Here is a 26,500-nt window from a genome sequence, read left to right on the forward strand (position 1 = left end):
ATGTTTTGGTCTCTCAATTAATTAATAGGTGAGACCATCATCAGGACTATACTAAGACGATAGATACGGAGTACTGTCCGCAGAATAATTCATAGATCATGATGAAGAAATCCAACATAAATCTGACAGTCCGATGCTGGGAGCAGAGATCACCACACCTGGCACAAAAGGAGATTTAAGAAAGGAACCCCGCGATTAGGGAGGGGTGGCCTACAGCTCTGTATTGCAACAGCCGCCTGGGCCTCCTGAATGCATGGGGTCATGCCCACAGGTGAATTGGATGGTGGCTCCCTCCAAATATTGTAGATACAACACTGGACACCCAAACAGTGAGGAGAAGCAAAATACAGTTCTCGCTGGGGGAGCTACATGTGAGGACCTGGAACTTTCCTCTGCTCCCTCTCTCTCCTCACCTCCCACCCCCCTCAAAAATTGATCTCCAGTCTGAGCCTGTACAGATGATTATTGGAGGGCTTGTAATCACCCTCTGAGATCCCCTATAGGATACAGCCTGAGGACTGGGGGGATGAACACTGCCGGACATCATAGGTGGAGGCCGTATGACCCCATTGTCTCATCTCCTTTCAGGATTTGCTGTGCCAAGGACACTGGGTTTATGGAGATGGGGGTCCCCCGCAGGGGGATGCAGACTCTAGGGGCTACCTGATGCTATCACAATGAAATGAGCTGCCCTTAAGGGCTGAGTGGCTGTATTTCTCCAACTGTGATGGCTATAAGTAGCCACTCAGAGAGTGTAGTACCTGTGTGCACTGTCTGTCAAAACACCCCCAGTGACCAAAGCTAAGCGTCTTGGACTCTAAGGGCTTTAAGAAAAGTGGTGCTGCACCCAGTGCAGTGCCAATTTTCTTGCACCCCTTAGCGCCCCCCTAACGCCACAATCTGTGCACTGTATCTAAGATAGGGCGCACCATGGCAGTAGTTAGGGAAACTAATGTCAAAATGTTTTACGTTAATTCAGAGCTTTGTAGGATTAGCGTAAAAAATATTGCCTCTTATTCTGCAAATCCCATTGAGGTCCATTGTAAACAATGTTGTGCCTCCTTTTAACGCCTGCATCAGAAGTGCCAAAAAAATGACATAAAGAAATCTCTTAGACTTTTTTATGACCCCCTTTGCATACATTATGCCTGGTACAGGCATAACGTAGCACAAAAGGTTACAAATTGTCACAATGCATGCTGTTTTGGCCTAATTGGGCCACATTAGCATAAAAAAATGATGCTAGCATGGTGCCAGGATGCGTTAGGGCTCTTAAATCTGCTCCTAAGTTGGTTAAGCGGCGCACAGCAAAAGGGTTCCCCACAGAGGTGGCAACCAGGGACAGCCTCAACGATCAGAGAGACGGAGTAGCTAATCTTGAGGCACACACAGCAGCGATCCTGGCAACCATAAAGCACATCAAAACCTCAATGGAAGTACAATTGCTGCAGTAGAGGGAGAGGTGGGGCTCCTGTGAGACAACCATAAGAAGCTGGCTGACTGAGTCAAGGACACTGAGGACACCATGTGGGTAGACGGTGCCACAGTCTGACTCAGAAAATCTCTGCTATGAAACAAGAGCTATGTCAATTGGCGAACAGACTGGAGGATGCGGAGGGTAGATCTTGATGCCACTGTGACTGGTGGGGTTACCAGAGAAGGCAAATGGTCCATCACTGGAGCTTTATGTGGAAGACTGGTTGAGAGTAGGCCTGGGCGGAGTTTACGGAGTCCGACTCAGCTGAATTCCATGGAGTTGAAACAAAAACTTAGTGTAATTCCACAGAGGCGGAGATCCGTGACCCGCGGAGTCCTGAACGCACCCGATCTCGGAAGCCCTAATCAGGGTCGGGCATGGGCAGCCAGGCCCAGCCCTGCTTAGCACTTCAGAGATCAGATGCACTCAGGAGAGGTCCGTAGGCAGTGAAAACTGCAGTTTCAGGCCTCTTGTGCACCGGCCTGCTTGATGTGCAGTGCAGGCAGGTGAACAAGAGGCCTGAAACTGCAGTTTTCTTTCCCTGCTTACGGCCCTGGCTGAATTTAGGCCAGGGCCGTAGGCAGCTAAAGCTGCTAGGACTATTGTGCACTGGTCTGCCTATATACAGTGAGCACGGGATAGGCCGGTGCACAAGAGGTCTGAAACTGCAGCTTTAACTGCCTATGGCCCTGGCCTAAATTCAGGCCAGGTCCATAGGCAACGAAGCTGCCGCTCCAGTCCTTGTTTGTGCACAATGACAACAAAAGAAAGAGACAAGGACTTACCTGGGTCTCCCAAGGGGTCCTCCTCTCCTCGTCATCTGATGGTGACGAGTCTTCAGTGGCTGCCCTCCTCCGGCCTCTGCTCCGGTGCATGCTGCAGCCTAGTTATGGACTACACAGGGCAAGTGCAGACTGTCTGCACTTGCACTGTCCAGCCCATAACTGGGCTGCAGCGCACATTAGGTGAGCTCCACTCCACCAGTGAAGCAGAGCTCCCCGCACACCCGTAGTTGGCAGGAACAGTTCTACAAGGCAAGCCGCCTTGTTTTTTCTCGGTGGAACAAACTCATAGAATACTGTAGCTTCTGCCACCACTGTGGGATAATCCACGCCCGATAATCGCTCAGGTAATTAACTTTAGGGATAGAGACATGATCCCCCAAGCAGCAAGGAAACATGGCCTCTGGACAATAGATGGGCACACAGTGGACCTATACACATATTACACTACCCTGATGCAAAAACAAAGGGGGTGTTTGTCCAAGTGAAAAAAGGCATTGCACCAACAAGAACTGAAATACACTCTCCTTACCCAGCAAAACTACAAGTCATCTACGAGAGGAAAACACATTTTATAATCACGCCACAAGAGGCCTGGACATGGTTAGAGAACAGGGGCTTATGGACTGAACAATCATTGGGAGAGGAGATGAAGGAGAGATGGACAAAGGTGAGGTCTTGCTGTAGGAACAATAAAAAAACAAGGCCTCCCCTAACAAGGAACAAATGAAACTAGCACAGGAGAAGGCAGTCCTGGAACTCAAACAAAACAGTGACATCCTTGGAAGCAACAGATGGAGGTCACTCGCTCCAAAGGCATGGGTCAGCGGCAGCAGCTCAGAGCACACCAAGATGGACCACGCTCATAAGACGACGCATTACCTATTGTCACACCTATGATAGTGGACCAACTGGAATCGTGGGGTCCCCTCAAGAATTACAAGTCCCTGCACTGGGAGATTCCGGGGACACAACCCCAGGAGGAAGGGGGGGTGCACAGTAAGTGGATGGAATCTGGATGATGAGTGAACTTTTGGACAAAAGCAGTAAGGTGCTCACTGGCTGTGCCCCAGTGAAGGAGTTACTGCCTTGTTTATTAGTGGGTTGGTTTGGAGAATTCACAGTTGGGGAGTGGTTAGTTTTAAAATCGCAGCACAGTATAGTAGGGAGGGGGTAGTTCTTAGGGGGAATTTTTTTAGGGTAGTACACTGCAGTTTCTTTCCAGTCATATTACAATTGTACACTTGGTACACAAACGACAGAAGGAAGGCGCATACTCGAAATGTCACAGATTAAACAGTTGTCACTAATAACATGGAACATCAACAGGTTAGGCAACAAAATTAAAAGAGGCTTGGTTCTCAGGGCCCTCAATAGAGAACATCTAGACACTGTATACCTACAAGAGACACAACCATTGATGCTCAACATGGGAGCATGGAGAGAGGTAGATACATGTTAGTGGATATGCTCAATATACGTCTGGGTGCAGGGGCGTGCTGATCCTTTTTCGTAGATCACTCTTGTTTCATACACTATTCACTTGGAAGGACACAAAGGGATTCTATCTGGCTATGCTAGATGAACATGAAGGTGAATCTCTACTGCTGATCAATGTGTATACACCTCCTGGGATAGAGAGTAACACTAAGAAAGAGGGTGACTTCCCGGTAGTGACTCCAAAGCCATGTACAAATATGGAAGATGATTTCAGCCTAGTCCTAGATGCGCACCTTGACAGAACTAGAGAGAGACTGGAGAGTTCTTGCATGCAATGGGGCTATGTGATATATGGGAAGCCATCCACAAGCATGAGAGGGGATACTCTTTATACAGAGGGCCCTATGGCATGCACTCTAGATTGGATTATTTTTTTCTCCACTAGTGAGATACTTCCAAGGTTTGAGGTTGTGAAGTACCTCGCTCGTGGAATTAGTGACCATTCACTTTTAAAGGTGAAGTTTACCACAAAGATGAGTCCACCCCGAGACGGGTGAAGGATGGAGACATGGCACCTGATGAATGAGGTGGAGTTAAAACACTTGGGCAGGACTCCTAACCTCTACTATGAAGAGAACGGGAAGTTGGTAAAGAGACGCACTACACTATTGGAGGCTTTTAGGGCCAGGATTAGAAGGGTTATCCTAGCTATGGAAATTTGGGATCAAAGTGAAATGTGCCAAAGACTGGCCACACTGGAGAGAGAGTTTACATGGCTAGAGAGGTCTTATGCAGAGATACCCACATTAGCTGGGCAAACTGAGATGGATCGGAAATGGGTGTAATACCAATCAATAGCCAAACACAAGGTTAAAATGGCATACCTGGTGAAACAAAAGAGGATATACAAGGTAAGAAACAAGGCAGGTAAATTACTAGCATGGATCGGTAAAGGGAAAGGGAAAGTACATTCATAAAGGAGCTGAAGACAGGCTCTGGGGAGGTCATGAGAAGCAGCCAGGATATAGTAGGTGCACTAGCAAATTACTATGAAGTCTTTTACAAGTTGAGGTGAAGGGTTGCAGATGAGTATGTCTTAGAATTTATATGTGACTGCCCCATGAGGTGGCTAGACCTGAAAAAATTAAATACCTTGAGGCAGACCTAACTGTGGAAGAGGTATCCTCTGTAATGCGACAGCTGCAATCAGGGAAGACCCTAGGCCCTAGCAGATTCCGGGTTGAGTTCTTTCCCAAACTCAATATTCGGACGGCACCCCCTTTGCACGCAGCCTATGTGGAGGTGTCTCAACAGAGAGGAGTCCCAGTGGATATGCAATCGGCAATCATAATCCCTATCCTTAAAGCAAGCAAGCCCTGAGACAGGTGCGACTCATATCGACCAATATCCCTACTTAACATCAATATCAACATTCCAGCCAAGGTGTTGGCCAACAGGCTTGGGATGGTAGGGACTGAACTGGTACTTCCAGACCAAAATGGATTCAAGCCAAGAAGCTCAACTAAGCTGAACTTGCTGTGGCTCTATAACAACTTGGCAGCTGTAATAACTTCACTTGCGGTTCGAGTGATAGCCTCACTGGACACCAATAATGCCAGTGGAATGGCCATTTCTCATTGGAGTATTGACCAAAAGAGGATTGGGCCCCAAATTCAGATGATGAGTCAAACTGCTCTAGGACAGGCCAGTGGCGAAGGTAAGGGTTAATGGATACTCCTCTAAGGAATTTGATATAAGCAGGGGTACTCAGCAGGGATGTCCTCTTTCACTGATGCTATTTGCATGGGCAACAGAGGGACTAGCTGAATGAGTGAGTGTGGATGCACAAATCTGCGGATGACTGGGAGGATCTGAAAGGGAGGAATGGCTATTACTGTATGCAGATGACACCTTCCGTTATGTGATAAGAGCGTCCTCGACAATCCACAGACTGAAAGATATGTCCAACACTTTCGATTTGAGTTTGGGTTTGCAATAAACTGGGACAAATCCCTACTATTTACATTGGTACATTGGGATCTTAGAGAAGTACTTGCCCTCCCACTGAGGGTGGAATTGTACAGTTTTAAATATCTAAGGATATGGATTACTAGAGACCCAAAAACTCACTACGAGGCAAACATTACTCCCCTCCTGACACAGCTAGACCACAATGTTAGGCACTTGCAATCTCTGCCACTCTCTCTACTGGGCAAGGCAGCCATGTTTAAAATGATGACACTTCCCAGATTCTTTCATGTGATCCGGAACTCACGTATAAGATCCCAGACTCATTCTTTTCAAGGGTAGGTGCACTCGAGCATCAATTATTATGGGAGGTGGGGGACACTGTGTGTCCTCCAGAGAGCTAAATAGGAGACTGGTATAGCACTACCAAATATCAGGAAATATTATGAGACAGCACAGGTGTGTGGAGCTAACCAGTGGGCATAGGCAGACTGGGTGGACCTGGCGTTTCATTATGATAGGCTAGGAATGGATGAGAAGAGTAAAATCCACTCACTCTGTGTAGGACCAGGTGCATGCCTGGCTTCCGGGTGGGGGCAGAGGCTGACTCAGAGGACTCTGCTGTGGGAAGGAACCAGACTTCATCCAGTGGTAACCTTAGCAGGGTTTCAGAGATGGAATACTATTGGTATCCCAACCCTTGTAGATGTAAGGGATGCAAACAGGGTGGTCCCATGCTCCCACTTAGAGGCCGAACATCAAATGTCACAGCCAAAATTGTTAAAATACATCCAATCGAGAAATGCCCTAAAAAATGCATCCCCCCGATGAGGGGAACCAAGAGAATTATCCACTACAACTCAGACTGTTGAAAGTACCAGTGAATATAAATCTGATTTCCTTAACATACAGGATCCTAATGAGAAACACAAAGACCCCCTTCTTAAAACTGCATGATATATGTTTCTGAGACTGCAGAGATTTGGATTAGGAGGACTGCCAGGAGTTATTAATAGTCCCAGCAGAGGTGGCTATTCCGGAAAACCTCTGCCTTATTCAACTCAAAAAACTACATAAGGTATACTATACATGCACACTACTTCACAGAAAAGGTAGAGCCACCGACACAACCTGTCTCAGACGCTATGGGCAGGAGGTACATTTTTATCACATGCTATGGGGCTGTCCCAAAATTAGGTAGTTCTGGGAAGTTGTGCAGGGTAAGATTGAGAAAGTCATGGGTACACCCCTAGACCTTCAACCCAGGCTGGCAATATTGAGAATTTGAGGACAGTCAGATCACATCCGATATCAGAAAACTCTGATCAACCTGGGTTGTGTGACTGCAAAACATGACATCACTCACAAATGGGGGTCAGGGAACACCCCTCAGTACCAGGCCTGGGAATTAGACTGCAGGCTCTTAGAGAGGGAAATATACCAGAGCCGAGGTTATCAAAAGAAATTAAAGAAAATTTCAGGTGTTTGGTCATCGGGGTCACATAGGAGTAGCAGTTCTGTGGGGTTGCCTACAACAGAGTAATCCAGAGCTATGCTGTGATAGTTGGATCTTCTGGATCGCCTCTTCTCCTCCTCCTGTACTCCCTTCCCCTCCCACAGGGCCAAAGCCTGAACCAGGAAACTATGCTAAATAGATGTTGTGAAGCGGTGACAAGAACTGGATTCTGTTTTTGGTTTAAGTTTCATCTTTTCTTTCTAGATAAAGATGCTGTGTACCACGGTGGGGAGAGGGGAGGTTTGTGTAATTATTTTGTTATGTGTATTACATGTGAATTAAAAAAACATATTAAACAAAAATGAAAAGAAATCCAATATAGACAATGGTTCTTCCAAGCCACCAGATAATGCATACTTGTAATTGGAAATTAATCCAGTGAGTGCAGTGGATGAACGCAGTCTGCAGAAGCTTAGAGATCAGCAGCATTTGTGGTTACCTGTTTCTGACTTCATTGGCACGTTACGTTCAGACCTATCGCTTTGCCAATAGATTCTTTTCTATGTATTCCTAATTTCATATTTATTTGTTTACATATTCATTTACAGCTTTTCTCAAGCATTTGGTAAACACCAAAGTGTGATTTTATAACACAAATAATTTACTTTATTTCATTTTCTCTTCTAGTGGGGAAAGGTGTACAGTGCCTCCAAAATGAATTTTGCCCTGCATACATGCCATGGCAAAAATGAAGCTCATTAAAACTGCAGGCGTTCCTCATAATATTTGCATTGTGGCAAAGGTTTTCATACATTGTACTATTTCATATCATACACCTGTGAAATATGAAATATTGTTAAAATTGTAGACAGTTTTGTAAACTTTTGTGGTTTCATTACAGCTGATGAAGGACTCTTCCACTGTTTTTTTTCACCTGGTTGAATCGATATCAAAGATATCTGTTCTTCTGGATGCAGGAAAACTGGACATCACAAGATAAAACTTCACAGAGAATGACATGTGGGAATCTCTGATTCCATACAAATTTCAAAATGTTTTCCCACATTGACAGGCTTGTTTTCATTGAAGAAATGCCCTGTAGGAAACAAACGAGTTATGTTTTTGTTGCATATCTTGAAATGCCAGACTTGTCTTGTAACTACCATAATTGACAGATTCGGGAATTATAGATCTCTTGTATATATTAAGGTTTTAAAAAGTTGGCTTGGGATGGCAGGTGCAATGCCCAACACACTCCAGCCCATATTTATTGGCTTTTGGTGCATGGCTGTGTCAAAGGGAATGGGCAGGGATGCTCTGTATGTATGGCACATGGTGCATCCCTGTCCTTTCCCACTGCGCTGGCACCACTTTGCAGCCTAGTGCTAGTGCAGGCACCCTGCTGTGGAATGTAGCACACGTAGAAAGAGGAAAAAACTAGGAAAAATGAAGATATTTCTCTCTGTTGCGGGTTTCCTGGGGGAGATGTAGGGTTTTGGCTCATCCTCAGATTTACAAGGTCTTGGGAATCTGTCAAAATCCATAGTTGTTGCTTGGGAACACCCACTGCAATGCCCATGGAATGTCTGCCTTGCGCAGAGTAAGGCAACACAGCGATTTGCTCTGCTGTGCCTTACTTCATATCTATGAGGCCATTCAAAGCCATGCAAAGTGGCTTTGCGTGCCTCATTAATAGGATCTCAACGTATGCACCACCGTTGCTTAACAAAAAGTGTTGCAACGGCGGCTCAAGGTGCTCATAAATATGCCCCTTTATGTTCACAAAGAGAGGCAATTACATCTTTGTCTTACTCACTTTGTATTCCCGTTCAACATGAAAAGTTTTCTGAATATCTTTTTATGACTCTAAAAAAGTTGTTTTGTAAATTGAGAAAGTGGTTTTGCACTTTACAGAAAATCTTATTGTTTGCCACTGTAAGTTAAACTTCCGTTTACAAATAAATTTAATTTTATATTTATAACGCGCCCTATCACTAAAAGAAGAGTCCTGGAGTTGGGAGACCTAAAGAATAATTACAGAAGGAAGGGCAGAACAACAATCATTATTTAAAGAGTCTTTAACTCTTCCATAAAAATAGTATGATCCTTACTAAACCTGGGATAAAAGAAAAGACCATTCCACAACCTAGTATTCACTGCTGAAAATGACTGACGTCTTTTAAGAAAATTTTGTTTCTGGGGAACAACCGGGAAAGCCTGATCAGATCTTCGTATAATTCTGACTGGCTGATGGAGGGAGCACAGAGGCCTTATGGCCAATAGAGAAGCACTTGAACTTCAAAATGTCAAAATGCAGCAGTCTGGCAGCCATGTTTTGAGCTAGCTGATGACGGTTAATGAAATATTTAGGCAAACCAAAGTAGAGGGTGTTAATATAATACGGGCATACGGGGAAGACAGCCTGATCCGCAGCGCTCCTATGCTCCCAAGGACCAAGGGGACGAATTTTAATTAACACAATGAGTAGAAGAAAACAGATTGAGGTAAGTAACATGACTAATTTCGGGAAAAGCAGACAAGTCCTTCCCCATAAAATATTCAATAGTTTTTACTTTGTCCACCAGATGAAGACTACCATTTTGGAGTCCAACAGGATAATTACCCCCTTTTCCTCTTCATATACTTTAAGCGAGTTTCCTTGCATTGTTAAGCGGAAGCTTATAAACAGTTGCAACATCAGCCTTATTATTGGTATGAAAATGCAAAATAATTTGCCGGTCATCATGATCTGACTACAGGAGTCAGTATTGAACTTTGCAGAACTCCACCCACAAGAGGATGGAAAGTGAACTGCTGTGGGGAGGGAAACATCTTTTGATATGATGGAAACAAAAATCATTTATGGGCTAATCATCTTATGTGCACTTCAGACAGTCTGGCAGCCAGTTGACATGATGGACCACATTGAAGGGTGCAGCGGGGCCCAGTAAAATCAAGGTCACACTGCCACCCTCATTCACCACTATTCAGCTGTCATCCTAAAACTCCACTAACACTGACAGTATACCATGTGCCAAGTGGAAACCAGATTGAGCAGGATCAAAAGCGACACTGACAGCCTTTTCCACTATTTTGCCTCCCAGGGGAAGTAACAAATAACAGTTTGAATCGCCCCTTGATGTTCATCTTATTCATAGATGTTTATTATTTCATTAAAAGAAATACGATGACATACTGGAGTTAACCTATGTCTCTTTTTGGAATAACAAAAGGTAATGAACTAACACCACCTCCACAAGCAGGGTTCATATATATTTTCCATTCCAGTTTCGCTAGAGCAAATTACATTGAGAATGATTTAAGAGTCCTTTGGAAAATTGGAACAAATGCATTTTTTCTGTTATCTCATAATTATAGGCAGCGGCTATGGGTCAGACAGAGGTTTATGATGCCTCTGAAAACACAGTGATGTACTTTCCTTTTCTGTCTTGGTCTGAGTTAATTGTCTACTTTAATCAAATTCCAAATGAATAAATGTAATACGTAGCTGCACAACATGTAAAGTATTTTCGTAATGGAAGCATTAAAGGACAAATATTATCACTACCAGTAAATAACAGCGATCGTTAAAACAAAATGAAATTACATGGTTGTCAGGGGGATTTTTGTAGGTCAAGCAGAGGCAGAACACATTAAATCTGACTAATAGTTCTAAGCATCTGAATTCTGATTCACCTCTGCACGGCCTGCACAACATGGGATATTCACCATTTGCTGTTTTTCACAGTTGTGGCTTGCTGTTTTGGAACGCCTGTGTTTGTGACACTTCCTGGTGATATTTAAATGCTCTCTACGGTGGTATTTAAATGCTCTCTACTTTCTATCATGAAATCCTGCAAGATTTTGACATTTCTCAGAATCTACCTTTTCCATGAGATATTCCATTTCAAGCTTTGCTGAACAAAAACGGTGTGCAATTTCAGGTGGACTTTATTTATTTTTATGGTTTAGTACCAATAAATTCAGAACCTAACTATAACGTTCCTGTAACCTTTGTTTTTTTTCACTGAATACACACACACACCCAAACATGCACACACACATATATATTTACACTTAAGAATTTAGGTTTAGGGTTCGGTAGGGCTTTAGGAATGGGTAGGGGTATGGGGTGGAACTATATTTTAGAGTCCAGGGATGTGTAGAGGTGTTGGGTGGTAGGAGTATTTTTAGGGTTTAGTGGTGGGTAGATGTATTGGATGGTAACTGTGTTTTTAGGGTTTAGGGGTGGGTAGGGGTATTGGGTAGTAAGGGTATTTCTAGGCTTTGGGATGGGTAGGAGTACTGGGTGGCAAGGGTGATTTTAGGGTTTGTTGGTAAGGGCATTGGGTGTTAAGGGTAATTAAAAGAAGGCGGAGGGTTGAGAGGTCCTCCCCCCAAAAAGTATATATTTATTTTACCTTCTAAAAATAATACTGATATATATATATATATATATATATATATATATATATATATATATATATATATATATATATATATATATATATATATATATATATATCTTAAGTCCTATTATGTCTTGAAGTATTTACTGAAGAACGCTCGCTGCTTGCATGAGGAATTTGCAAACAGAAAGAGGAGGGCTTAAAAAAGGTAAGACCAATGCCGGACGGCAAAGTTGCTACCAGGGTTCAACAGGGTGAAGATTCCCGAGGCGCAGAGTCGGCTGTGGGCCAGAACTATGGAGGACTTCATTGATGGGTGGGAAGCCTCAGTGGAGCTAAACTTTAGACCCGGAGGTGCGGGCACGATAACGATTGTTCCATGCACTGAATCGTCGACGACTTTGTACATTAAACAGAAAGTTGGCTTATTGGAGAAGCTTCAATGAAAATAAATCAGATGCCGGTGGGAGCCCCTTCACTCCAGAAGTATTTAGAAGTCGGACACATCCATTGAGGTTTACATATGTTTATCATAGCGACTTTATCTAACTCAAACCCACACCATTTGAAGGAATATGTCCTCTCTCAGAGTATGCTACGGATTCTGATTAAACATGTGTGGGAGGAACATAAAGAACTGATGAAGCAGATTGTGAAACTGTTAACTGAAATAAAGGCTGAGTCCCATCAAGAATGGATGTCAAGTTCATTGAAAGTGATTGGGAAACGTATGAAAATATATGGATAAAAAATCGAATGAAAATGAACGAAGTTCCAGCGTGATGAAAGGAATTATGAGTCAAGTTGCAACTTGACATTTGCAAGAAGGTTTGATAAAGCCATAAATTAATTGGGGAAAGATAGTACCTTACAGTCAATGAATAGAAATATGGGAGTTCCCATGATAGATGTAAGTTCAGATCTAGATTCGAATGAGTATGTGGGACACATACGAAAGGAAAAGATTTCTTTTTCTGAGGAGTATCATCTCCTCAAGCAGACCAACGAACTTTAATAAAGAGAAGGTCAGCAAAAAGGCAGAGGCAAGTGAAACAGGACAAAAAACGACATGATCAGAGGAAAAGACAGCAAGAATGCTATGGAAACACAAGGGCTTGGACGCAAGAATGTCTAAGAAAGGGGAGCCATTAACGGCAATAAACCTCTCATCTAGAGAAATAACTGGTATAGAGGGGAAGGTTTTAAGTCCGGGGCTTTCTTTCTGCCCTGCACATTTAAGAATAGACCTATGTAAGTTTGCCTGTGAACTAAAGTTTGTAAAGTGAATGCATTGAAGAAGAATTTCATACAGACTAGAGGTACCACAGAACTGAACATACCAATCTCTTAATTGATGACATGGAAACGTTACATACATTGTATGATCTGAGCAGTACAGCTAAGGTGGATTTGACCCATGATATGTGACCCCTTTGGCCCCTCAATAGTGACAGATTTACACAAGAACTTTGGGATGCAGTTTTTTTCTGAAGAAACACATTTTAAACCACCATCAAGCATGTACCTAAAATACCGAGAGATAACATAGATGTATTCTGTGATTTGGCTTCTGTCGATATTTTGAGGTTGAAGACACATTAGTTGAGTTAAAGTCAGTGGGAGGCAATTTTTTTCCTTACCAAAAGATAATAATATTGTGACAAAACCCACCGATAAGGGAGGGAATGTGGTGATCATGTTGAGGGAAAACTATGTGAAGGAGGCACCAAGACAGCTTGGGGATCTGTCATGTTACTAAAAGATAGAGGTTACTTTGAACAGGAAGGTATTTTGAACAACTGAAGGAGTGGTACAATAACAAACTGATCACTTGGGATAAGCTGAAAAAACCTCAATTTATGTAGATTATTTCCTCTTTGCGTTTGTATGCAACATACGTTCCTATGTGAGGGACAAAACAGAGTTTATGACAGAAATAAAGAACCTCAATTGGGAGCAGTGGTGCAACAAAGGTCCCTGCAGCCCCCCACAGTGTGGGGGGCCCTGAGCTTCGATGAGGAACTGTTTGTGAAGCTCAGATATTGGTTGATCATACAAGCCTAGTCTTCCTGCACCATCTTGCAAGATTTTCATCTGTACAACTGTTTTTAATGGATTTGTATTTGACAATTATGATGATCTAACTGAAGAAGAAACAGAACGTATGATAGATTTTGTCTTATTTTGTCTTATTTGAGTTGTATATATATTTTTCTTGTTTGCATTGTAGATGTGTGGAACCAATGAAGAAAGTTGAATTTCATGATGTGGTACACTAAGGAGAAATTATTTAGTTAATGTGGCTCCAAATGGGGATATTTTTGGCATAAATGTTTATACAACTATATTTGTAAAATAGGTTGTTCCAGGCTACTTAAAGCCTTTATGATTTATTTTAGGAGTGCAATATATTTATGTGCTGATGAACAAAACTTTGGCAAAGAGCAAATAGCTATGATGTGATTGAAGCTTTGTCTTATGGTTCTGGCTACTTGTAACCTTTTTATCATGGTGGGAAAGAATAAAGTACCAAAACCAGTGAATAGCTCCGATATGTATACCGGGTTGGATGACTTTGGCTACCTGCTACAGGTTGGGAGAATAATATGTGCCTGAATCAGTAAGTATTTGGAAAAGAGCTACTTAAGGCATATATGTTTGGTTTCTATCACATTTGTTTAAATGAAAAGATATGCCGCCCTGTGGCCTCATAAAACATGTGATTTATTTGGGACACTATCACTTTAAAATCTTCATGGAGAGAGCACTTTTTGTTTGATGTTAATTTTGCCACTAATTATTTGTAGCTGAATTCTTTTCATGTTTATTTAACCGTTTTGCTGCTAGGCCTGCCTCCATTCTTAGCCTATTTGAGGTAGTTTGCGCTTTGGGCTCCATAATCTTTTTCCACATAAGGTATCCACACCAAATTTGCGGGGTCTTTTTCACCAACATTCTCTGGATTCTCAAGACACTTAGGGTTTGTGGATTCCCCTGGAGGGAACTGAGAAAAAAGACAAAATAAAGCAACATTTTAGTTTTTTTTAAACATAATATGGAAAAATGCTCCAGATAAAAGTGTTCGATTTTTTTCCCTTTAAATGGCACCCATGAACAGTTTACTCACCTAAAGTCACCATATTACTAGTTTTCAGGAACATGTAGAGCTGATTCAAAAAAAACAATCTTGTACTGTGTTTTGGCATTCTTCTGAGAGATAGCCCATTTTCCCTATTTTTTGTGCTCTCAACCTACTTCCAGTTTGTAGTGGAAACCAGTGTGAAATCTATTTGTGATCCAGAAAAGCTATATATTTCTGAAAGCTGGACATATTTCTAAATTCGCCAAGGGGTCATATGTGTAGATCCCTCAGGGTTTTCTCAAGGAAAATAACTTAAAGGAATACTGAAAATTAGTAGGAAAACAGGCATTTATGGCAACATTTTCATCTGTAACTTTGCGTCACTATGGCTGATTGACAAAAGCCATATATCATTACATCCGCTAGATCCTTCTGGTTGCATGACTATATAAGGTTTGTAGATTCTAAAATGGGTATCAAGGAAACGGATGCATTTCTGAAATGGGTATAAGATATAGAGGTTAGGAGCAGTGGTTGTTTCTACATTTCTGAATTTGTGGGTACATGTACTAGCAAATGATTTGGAGGGTGTTTTTCGAAATTTCATCTTTCTTTTGCACTGGTTTACATTTTTAAGGAACAAATGCAGCAAGCAAAATCCAATTGGTATAACAAATGTTCTACTATTCTATACTTCTACAAGTCTCCTGACTTGTAGAAGTATAGAATAGTGTGGGTAGATCTAGTACCTGCAACAGAAAATGGCTCAAAATGCAACTTGGGTCGCAACACAGTTTCCACCGAAAACTGACCCTCATTTTCAAATGTTGTTAGCTCTAGGTTTTGGACCCAAGCTCAGCTGCCAGCTAGGGAAATCTAGCCAACCTCTACATTTTTTAAAACTAGACACCAAGGGTATCCAGGGTGGGATGACTTGTGTAACTCTCATTAGATTTTGTTACCAAAAATGCCCTGCAAATCTCAAACTTTGACAAACCAAACACATTTTCCTCACATTTCTGTGATGGAAAGTTCTGGAATCTGCGGGGAGTCACAAACTTCCTTCCACTCTGCATTCCCACAAGTCTCCTGATAAAAATGGTATCTCACTTGTGAGGCTGGCCCTAGTGCCTGCACCGGAACAAATCAAACCAAGGTCAAGGATGGTCCCTTTGCAAGGACTCCCATTCATGTTAGTTTGATCAGTTCCTCCTGTTGGCACTAGACCCAGCAGCACAAGTGGGGCAGCATTTTTATTAGGACAAGTGAGAAAATGCTAGGTGATAGGAATGTTGTGGTTTCCTTCTGATTCTGGAAGAATATGGCACAGAAATGCAAGGAAAATGTGTGATGTTGGTCACATTTTGAGGTTTGCATGGCTTTGTGGGTAAGAAGACTTGTTGGGATCCATGAGAGGCACATCACCCTGTAATCCCCTGGGTATCTAGTTTACAAAAATATCTAGAGTTGGTAGATTTTCCTTAGAGAAAATGTGCACCCTGGCACAGAAAATAAATATTACTTCACAACCATCTATTCCTCAAGCACACACACATACTGGTTGGATTTGGCACGAGGGTGAGTGAAGGTTCAGTATGTAAACAAGAGATTTCACAAAAATGAATTACACTGTTAAGAATTGAACCATTTATTTACAGCTTGTGAGCTGTAAAGCCTCATCAAGGCACCAACCGCTTTACAGGTCATTCACATACCTTTCATATGTGACACACACAAGACTATTCACACAGCCAGCTGCGGGACCAGCACATTACAACACTCACATTAACAGACAATGTAGAGACAATGTACACCCTGGCAGAGAAAGACAGAAAAGACAAATGTTACTGCGCAACCATCTATTCCTCAAGTACACACACATACTGATTGGATTTGGCATGAGGGTGAGTGAAGTTTCAAAATGTAAAATTTTATTAACAAGAGATTTCACAAAACATAATTACACTGGTAGTAATTCAAAGGCTAAAAATCTGAACCGATGACTCACAGCTCGTGAGCTGTAAAGCAGCGTCAAGGCACCAACAGTTTTACAGGCCTTTAACACACCTTTCATTCATGACACACACAAGATTATTCATAACACTAGCCTTGGGCTCAGCACTTTACAACACTCAGATCGAACAGACAGTGCCATGCAATGGTCCATCACTTTCATACACCCGCATGGCTGACTCATTAATCACATCATCTGGTGGCTGACGGAGTGTGTGGACAGGCGTTTGGCTAGCAGTGTATGTAGTGACCAGCAGCAAGTCACTACTCAACACACTGCCAGCCAAATTCTAGCTCACACACACCACCAGCCAAGCACCAGCTCACGCATGCAACAAGCCAAGCACCAGCTCACGCACAACACCAGCCAAACCAGGTCCATGCGCACTGCAAGTCAAGCGCCAGTACCAACACACTGCCAGCCAACCACCAGTCCACGCACACCACCAGCCAAGAGCCAGACCATGCACACCACCAGCCAAGCGCCAGTTCATGCAGGCTGCCAGTCAAGCACCAGTCCCTGTACACCACCAGCCACGCACCAGTCCCTGTACACCACCAGCCAAGCACAAGTCCACGCACACCGTCAGCCAAGCACAAGTCCACACAAACTGCCATTAAATTCTTTTAACAAAAAACAAAACACAAACCAATTATAAGTAGATACACAACTATAACTACAAACACAACAGCTCTAACTAAATCCATCACACTAATGCCAACTGTGAAATCTGAATATAAAATATGAAAAGATACAGACTTGCCAGTTCACTTTTGCGGTCATAGTCGCTCTCAATAACCCCGTTGCAAGTAGTACAATTTAGACATCTCTCCTGTCTGCAAATTTCACACTAGAAGTTCATCACAATGCAAGGCTTTGTACTGTCCACTTTCATTACAAACAAGCTCTTTTGGGTATCCTTTACAGTTAGAGCCGAATGTGCCACAAGTAAAGGTGTCCACTTTGAACAATTCGCTGAACAATTACACACCATTGTGGAAGTTATCTACATATAAATGGCGGCCTTTGTAAAAAAGTCCTCTACCAAGTTCCCACACAATTATGTTCACTAACTCTGAAAGTGGACCGACAACCAGGGGGTCAATAATGAAAACCCTGCCAGTTCACACCCTAAAATTGTAGACATAGCCAGTACTACTCTCAGACAGCATATACATCTTAATTCCACAATGTGTCTTTTTTGCTAGGAATGTACAGCCTAAAAAACAATCGCCCCTTGAACAGGACAAAAGACTCATCCACAGCTATTTCTTTTCCTGGAACATAGATCTTTAAAAGTCTATCTGCAAAGTGATCAAGGACAGGCCAAATCTTAAAAAGACGGTCACAATCAGGGTGATCCTGTGGCAACGTTGAAGCATTATCAACAAAATGCAGCATCCAAAGCAGAAGCAAACACTGATCACGACTCATGGTTGCAGGAAATATAGCTATTGCCATCAAAGGACTGATAGACCAGTATGAAGACAGCAACGGCTTCCTTAAAAAGCCCATCCACAAAGTTAAATCCAAGAACGTCTTCAACTCATCCAGATCTGTGGGAGTTCACCGGGTAGCTATGGAGTGGGGCTTAAGTCTGGCACTGTTATCCCTCAGATACTGTTTAGCATACAAATTACTCTATTTAACAATCTCATCTTAAACTACATCGTCCATAAATAACTGACAGAAATTTGACCACCTTGTTTGGGGCAACCCAGAGTTCAGCTCTTCCAATGGGAAGCCTTTCAGCCCCAGGCTGCAATCCAGATATCTCTTGCTGAACTATTGGCACAACAGTGTCCTTCTCTAAAAAGAGCAAATCCTCAGTGTGCCTTCATCATCAGATGATTCCTCTTGGACAAAAAATTCACTGCCAGAATCTTGCACTTCCTCCTCTGCCTCAGATGCAGAATCAGTCTCACAATCATGGTCAGAAGAAAATCTGAAAAACATACCAGCAAGGTGCCGAGCGGTAACCCTGCGGCTAGCAATAATCCTTACTAATACAAGTAACAACAAATAAGTACAGCACTCTTTAAAATAAGTGTTGCTTTCTCAAACAGAAAGTAAAGCTACTGGCATATAGTAACCTGGAAGGAAAAGGCAATTAATACAAAGCACACAAAAACCTACATACTTGAGTGCAATACCACTTACTTTCCAGAGACAACTAGATTCAGGATCACCTGCACCTACTCCACATAGACACAGCAAGCACCAGCAATATCCCACTAGAAAGGAAAAGAAGACAAGACAATGCACATCGTGCACAAATCCAAGGAGAATTTCACACACAATAAAACAGAAGCTAAATATGTTGCTATTACTACAACATTTACAAAAAACACATTCATGCAGGGCAATGATACTCATTTGGAGTAAACAGTACAAAACTTTTTTCTTACCAAACATATACAACTACGCAAACTGTTGATCTACTAGTGCCGAAACAGCAACCAGGAGTCACAGCAAAGGAAAACAAAAGCTTTGCACTAGAATAAAAAGGAAAAATAAAACTTTATGATCACAAAGGCAAATGATAACAAGAAATAAAACAGATAACATTATAAAGCACTAGGAAGTCTAACTGTCACCATCCAAGTGCTAGCCTACACACACCACCAACCAAGCACCAGTCTGCACACAAAGCCAGGCAAGCGCCAGTCTACATTCATTGCCAGCCAAGTGCTAGCCCACATACTCCTCGAGCCATGCTCAAGTCCACACACACTGCCTGCAAAATTCCAGTACACACACAGCAAGCCAAACACCAGTACACACAACAAGTCAGCTGAACTCCATTTCACACACACAGAAACCTTCCCCTTGGGGGCAAATGGACCTAAAAATATGGCACAATAGGTCGCTGACTACAGAGAGCACATCCTAGTGGGTTGTTTAGTTGAAGGACGCCTTTCTTGTCCAAAACACATGCCCAAATAAAGAGCAGAGCGCCCTGCCTAAGGGGCCGCTCTCCGACATGTCAAATAAATAAAATCCCTGGTGTCTAGTGGCTTTCTGCCGGACTTAAAATATCGTCGATCTGCACCCAAGAGTGGCCGAAATGGCAAAAATATATGCGCCCTAAAGGGCGCAACATGGCCAACTAAATGAATCCCTGGTGGCTAGTGGCTTCTGTCCCTCTTGAGAGGTAGATGGGCCTAAAGATATGGGGGATCTGCCTAGAAATGGCCAAAATATATGCCCCACAAAAGGGAGCGACCCATGCCCAAGGAGCCATTCTCCAACACATAAATGAGTGAATCCCTGGTATTGGCGTGAGCACTGATGTCATCAGATCACCAGGGAAGTGGTAGCAGTGGAAGAGCTTTTGCTGCCATTCCTGGGGGAGGCCATATTGCAGGCTGGCCCATGGGAGTACACCTGAGATTTTCCTGTCAGTGGGTATGGGACTGGCTTGGAGTCATCCACTGCGCACGCCTGCCAGGTGAATGGACAGCTCCAAACAGTCTGACGCAGACAAAGGGTTAAATAGAATGAACTGATGTATGACTTATTTGTACTGATATTATAATACCTTATGTTAGTCTGTTTTCACTAACTATTGTATTGGGGACTTATTTAGAATAACAGGTCATGTGTCCAAGATCATAGTAGGTCCAAACGCGTCATGATGTGACCTGATTAAAAGTTTTGGTGGAAACAAATTGCTGGCTGGAGTGAATATTCTTTGCTGCTGGGACGTGTGGTGGTGTTTGGCATTTTAATATATGTTTTTATATATTCACACAGATCCTCACAGGAACCACGTGCACTTCAAGTTGCAGTTATCCACCTTCTTTATTGGTGCAGCAAACCAAAAAACACCCAACGTTTTTTTACAAGAAGCTCTTGTCTTATTCACAGGTGAAACAGTGACACAAACAAACATATTTTAAATGGTGACATTATGTTACAAAACAATTAAAAAGGATAGGAGCCACAATCAATCTAGAACTGAATATTTCAGCGAACATTTCAGCGTCACTTATACATCTGGCAGCGACTGGGGTTATTTGCGCAAGGATTTCTCATTCATCAGCCCCAATGTGTGCTTCCACATTTGGCCAGTTACACACACCAACCCATTGTGGCATCCACTGGGACTTAATTGGTCTCATTCATGTTTGGTGCAGCAATATGTTCTGTATACTAATGCCCACACAAGCTTGTTTATTTCATATTGATGAAATGTTCACTGAATTATTCATTTATATTATTAACTATGGTTGGGCATGAAGAGGGAAAATCATATTTTAAATGTGCTCTTCAGCTGAGGCACCCATCTAAGATGGCAGTCACAGTTCTAGATTGATTGTGGCTCCTCTGCGGTCCTTTCTCATTGTTTTGTAAAGTATTTTTTTATAATTCTCAGAAAAATCTGCAGCTAGATAAACAGATTTTCCTGAGAATTTGTTTAAAAAAGCACAGTCTCTCACGCTCTTAATTTATTTTGCCCCCGAGTGGGCCCAGTCCTGGGGGAATTTGGGCATTTAAAAAAGGAGAGGGTGCATGGGCCCCCTTCCTAGGGCTTTTGGAAGCCCCAGGAACCACCACCTCCCTGGGGCAAAAGGTATTAGTTATGCAGAGGGTGCATGGACATCCCTCGCCCTGGACCTCGGGGGCCACCACCTCCCCAAGGCTAGAAAATACAATGAAAAGGGGGGTTCTTGCAGACCCCCCTGGGCCCGGGGGAGCCACACTGCCCCCATGTCTTGGGGACCACCACCTCCTCGGGACTACTTTCCATCTACGCCTCCCTGGCCCTATCTCAGCATCCTGGCCTGCCCATGCTCTGCTCCTGTTAGTGATTTGTTTCCAAAGTAACAGCTGTGGGGAGAGATGTGTGTTTCTGTCCTGGCCCGGCCTGAACCACCGAAAGTATCAAGCTCTGGGCCTACAGACCCTGCCCAGTACAGCAAGCATACACCACGACATCCCCCAGGGTGTATCCTGCTTCAGACACAGCTGCCTCATCGGTTTGCCCTTGTGGAAACTGGAAGCACTGTTTGCTCCCAGGTCAGTCTGAGGCAGTCTGAGGCACAAATCATAGACTCATAGAGTTGGAACCCCTTACCTGGTCGGACATCAGATTTGACTCACTCCATACAGCCTCTGGGCCCCGGAACCACACAGGTCAGCTGCGCTGCTAATCTCAGAAGCACCATGAACAGCATCATGTCCAAGTGGGGTAGAATTTGGCATCAGACTGGGATGCATGGCCAGAGCAGAACTAGCAGGGGGAGTCATTAACCAGTCCTGGCTGTTTAGTCAGCGGCGTATCGCATTCTGGAACTTGTCATTTTTCTTTTAAATCGCATATTGTAACTGCATTATTGTAGTACTTACTCCCCTCAGCAAGGTGTGGAAGCACTTGCATATGTAGATTTAAATGTCCCAGAATTCAAAGTTCTGCCAGCTAAAAAGTTGGGACTGGTTAGAATTACCCTTAACACGTGATCGATAGGGCTATGAGCTATGTGCCGCCAAACCCCTCTACCATCTTACTTTTCTGCATACAAAGCAACGCTGGAAAGCTCAGACAAGTGAATAGTATTAGTGGGTCGATTCAGCTTGGTATAGAAGCTGGGTGATAATGAGGGGTCATCTAGTGTGGTAAGTATGGATTGGAAAAGAGAAGTATTGGTGACAGCTCTTAAGCCTGTGTCAGTGACCAGCATTATGCCCATCGATTCCATCGCTAGCATCTCACTGCTCGAGATTAGGTTGTAAAGAAATAACTCACTGAGACTGGCTTGAATCTCAGCCTATGAACATTTTCACTAACTGAGACTGGCCCACATTCTGTCCTAACCTTCACTGCTCACCCATGTTCAACACTACACCATTCTACCTAAAGGAGTCTGGTCAGCATTACTTATCAGTTCTTGAGCCTAGATAACATACTCTTTCACCTCCCAGAACCCTCGTTGCGCTCCCAGCATCTGGGACTGGATAGCCTCAACCTACATGCTGGCTAGTTAGCATCAGCCCTGACTCAGGAACTATTGCTGTTTGATTGTGGCCAGTGTTGCTGTTTGATACTGTTGGTCACACACAAACTCTGAAAGAGGACACAACAAGTGCCAAGTGACTCTGTGCTCCTGGAGGCAGCCCTTAGATCTCCTGTGCCTGTCTTGCATCTGCTTGCTGCTTTATCCGGAGTGTGTTTCCCCCACGGCGCGGGATGCACATCAACACTGAAGGAGGGGACTACAAGTCCCAAGTGACTCTTGGGTCCTGCATCAGCTTGGCACAATAAAGCATGTGTGTCTCCCCTGTGGCACAGCACGTGCACCTACACTGGAGGAGGGGAGTACAAATTCCAAGTGACTCTGGCTTCCTGCAGGCAGCCCTCAGGTTTCCTACACCTGTCCCACATCAGCTTGGCATTATATAGCATGTGTTTTTCCACTGAGGTGCAGGACATGCATCAACACTTATTAAAAAGTCAACTCCAGGCACCATTACCTCTCTGGTGCAACAGTTTAACAAAAGTATGGAAGTACACAAGGAGACCCCTCGGGCCCCAAGGATGACCGCCTCCTGAGGCTAAATTTGTAAAAGTACAGGGGGTTGCACAGAAATCCTAGGGCCTAGGGAACCACCACCTCCCCGGGGTTACAAAAAGATTTAAGGAGTGGGTCAGCATGAACGCCTAGCCCTGGAGACCACCATATCCTGAGGCAAAGTAAAAAAGAAGGAGTGCAGCTGCATTGCTACCCTCCTGAAGCCATACATGGCCCTGGGACCGCCACCTCCCCAGGACCAGCTTCTGCTACTTCAGAGTTGTCCACCCTCGGTAGGTAGCTGTTTGCTTTTGCTTAGCCGGAGCTGATTGCTCCTGCCAAACAGAAGCAAACACTCCACTTTCAGCAAGCGGGAGCGTTAAAAATGCTTCCGCTTGCTGGAAGCGAGATTTCATCTCTTTCCCTGCCCGCTCACATGTGGGCAGAAACACATATAGAAACACTGCTCCCTCATGCATGGAGCTGCTATTTGCTCCCTGTCTGCAGTAACAATGCTGACTCCCACGGGAGTGGGGAGCTGGCTGGGATGACGGGTGCCTTCAGGCTCTCGCCATGGTCCCCGTAAGTTTATACTGGGTGTCCTGGGCACGCAGGAACATGTGGCCGGATTCCAGGGGATGGTATCCCTAAGGCCGAAATCGGCCTTGGGAGGAGAGCTACATGGCCCTCCTCGCTTTTTAAAAAAGTATTTTGTCCCGGGGAGGTGGTGGTCTCCAGGGCCCGGGGGGGCTTCTGGCGGTGTCCCCTATAAATATTTAAAAATGGCCCCAGGTAGGTGGTGGTCCCTTGAGCCTGGGAGGGTCCACAAGGTTGATCGCATAGCCTGAGTCGGTCCATGTGTGTGCCACGGGTTAGGTAGTCATAAAAGGTTAGTGGCAGGGCCTAGCCACAGGCCAAGCTTTGGGTCAATACCCCATCATACATAGCCGAAGGCCGTGCATGGCGTGGAGTTGGTGTGGTTCAAGGGGGTTGGCCGCAGAGCCTGGCACCAGATCAGGCCCTGTGACTAACCTCCGGAGAAGATCTGTCAGAATTGTACCAACACCCGCTAAGGAAGAAGGAGACTGTGTTGTTTCAGGCTCAAGAGAAAAAAACTGCTGATTATTTTGGCTGGTCTCTGTACAAGGGCATTCAAGAGGAATTCAGACTGTTCACTGATGCCCAAGTAGCTGCAAGAGGGTCCCTACACATCTTCACCTTACAGACAAAAGCGAACACCTGCACGTTTCAAATTACCAGGTGGGCAATGCTCAAAATGATGAACAGCACTGTGTCCATCCCTAATGCAATCAAGGAAGAACTGAGAGCCATCCGCCTCATGGTGATGTAACATCGGTATGTGTTGGACTTGATGAAGGCAATGGAGGGTGGGTATGCATGAAGATCGCTGCATCTTGCAGTAAGTTCATACCTGGCGATGACTTAGACAGTGGAACTCTGACTCCTGCCATCCAAGCATTGCATTGACTACAAAAAGACATGCCTGAAAAGGGAGGTGCCCCTGAGCAGGAGTGGTTCAGGAACTGGTTCTCCTCGCTTCCCCAGTCTGTGCACATCTCTGTTGCCCGTTTTCATTGTATTACTGTTTTTGTGTGGTTTCCTAAGTGTGGGGGTTTCCTGCTGTAAAAACGCAGTCCGCAAATTGGGTAGAATGCATATAGCATGGGAGGTGGAACAACAACCCCTAACAATGTGACTGTCATGATGTATGTGTTAGATAGTGTAGTTGAAAATTCAAATCGAGGGAGGGATGTTAATGCTGGACAAGTCGATGTCAATGCACACAACGATACATTCACATATAAGAGCAAAGTTGCATCACCTCTATTAGATTCCCTTGTTGTGAACTCTCCATCAACCCTGGCATGAATATATGTGGTCAGGCAGGCTCTGTGACCTAGGGCCGAGGTTACTGACTGACAGGTCACAGGTGGGGGTGGCGAGTAGGCAGCAGACAAATGCCCAAATAGGAAATTTAGATCAGATTCTATAGATAGGCACAGCACACCATTATGGTGCAAGGAGATTGGCCCCAATAAAAACACACATGGCCAGAGGGGTGGTGCATTCACAAAGACACCATAAAATGAGATGCCACATGTAGTTAGGAACACTTAACCAATCAGAACACAGCAACACACAGTGACCACGTGCCCCTCAGGTTGGACATCTAGACACGTACTCGCTGTAATTAAACAAACTGTTCCTCTTTTGCCAAACGCCTCTTGTCCTCTGTATTTTAAGGTAAATTCCCATTTGAGCAGCACTACAGTGCGGTAGATTGGAGTTACATAGACTGTGGTGGAGTCATGTGGCTTAGAGTGGTGTCAATGGGAGTGGTGTAGTGTGGTTGGTAGAGTAGAGTGAATTACAATGAAATACTGTGTCAGAGTAGAGTGGAGTAAAGTGTGGTGTAGTGGTGAAAATAGAGTTGCGTAGGTTGTTGTATGGTGGAGTAGAGTGTTGTACATTGGTATGGAGTGTACTAGAGCTTTATACAGTGACATACACTGGAGTATAGTATTGTACAGAGGAGTGGCATGCAGTGGTGGACAGTTTGTTACACTGAAAGGGAGTACAGTGGATTACAGTGTTGTAGAGCAGAATATAGACTTCAGTGGCTTAGAACTGAGTAGTGTAAAGTGCATTGCCATGCAGTGTTGTAGAGTGTCGTATAGTAGATCATCATGGTATAGAGTGTCATGGGATTGTATGTTGTGGCATATAATGTTGTGGCATACATTGGAGAGATGTATGGTGTTTTGGCATAGAGTGTCTGGGCATAGAGTTGAGTGGCATATCGTTGAATAGCATAGAATTGAGTGGCATAGAGTAGTGATGCATACAGTGGAATAGTGAAGAGTGAATGTGGCATACACTGGAGTTTCGTATAATAGAATAGTGTTGAATGGAGTGGCACAGAGTGCAGCGGGTACAGTGGAATACCATATAGTGGAGTGGTACAGAGTTGAGTTGCATAGAGTAGTGTGGTATGTAGTGAAACACAGTGGAATACCGTAGAGTGGAGTGAGTGGCTTAAGTGGAGTGGGGCACTATTGACTAATGTGTAGTAGAGTGGTGTAGACTGGAGTGTAATACAGTGGAGTAGCATGTCTTATAGTAGAGTTGCATGGAGTGGAGTGATGTGCTGAAGAGTGAAGTGGCATGCAGTGGAGTAACGTAGACTGGAGTGGAGTAGAATTGAGTGGTGGGTTGTGGAATAGAGTGGAGTGGTGGTGAATCAAATAGCATAAAGTGGGGAGGCATAGAGTGGAGTGGCATACAGTGAATAGCATATAGTGAAATTGGTATATAGGGACTTAGCATAGAGGGGAAACT

This window comes from Pleurodeles waltl, chromosome 5 (assembly GCF_031143425.1).
Source record: "Pleurodeles waltl isolate 20211129_DDA chromosome 5, aPleWal1.hap1.20221129, whole genome shotgun sequence".
Classification (NCBI taxonomy): domain Eukaryota; kingdom Metazoa; phylum Chordata; class Amphibia; order Caudata; family Salamandridae; genus Pleurodeles; species Pleurodeles waltl.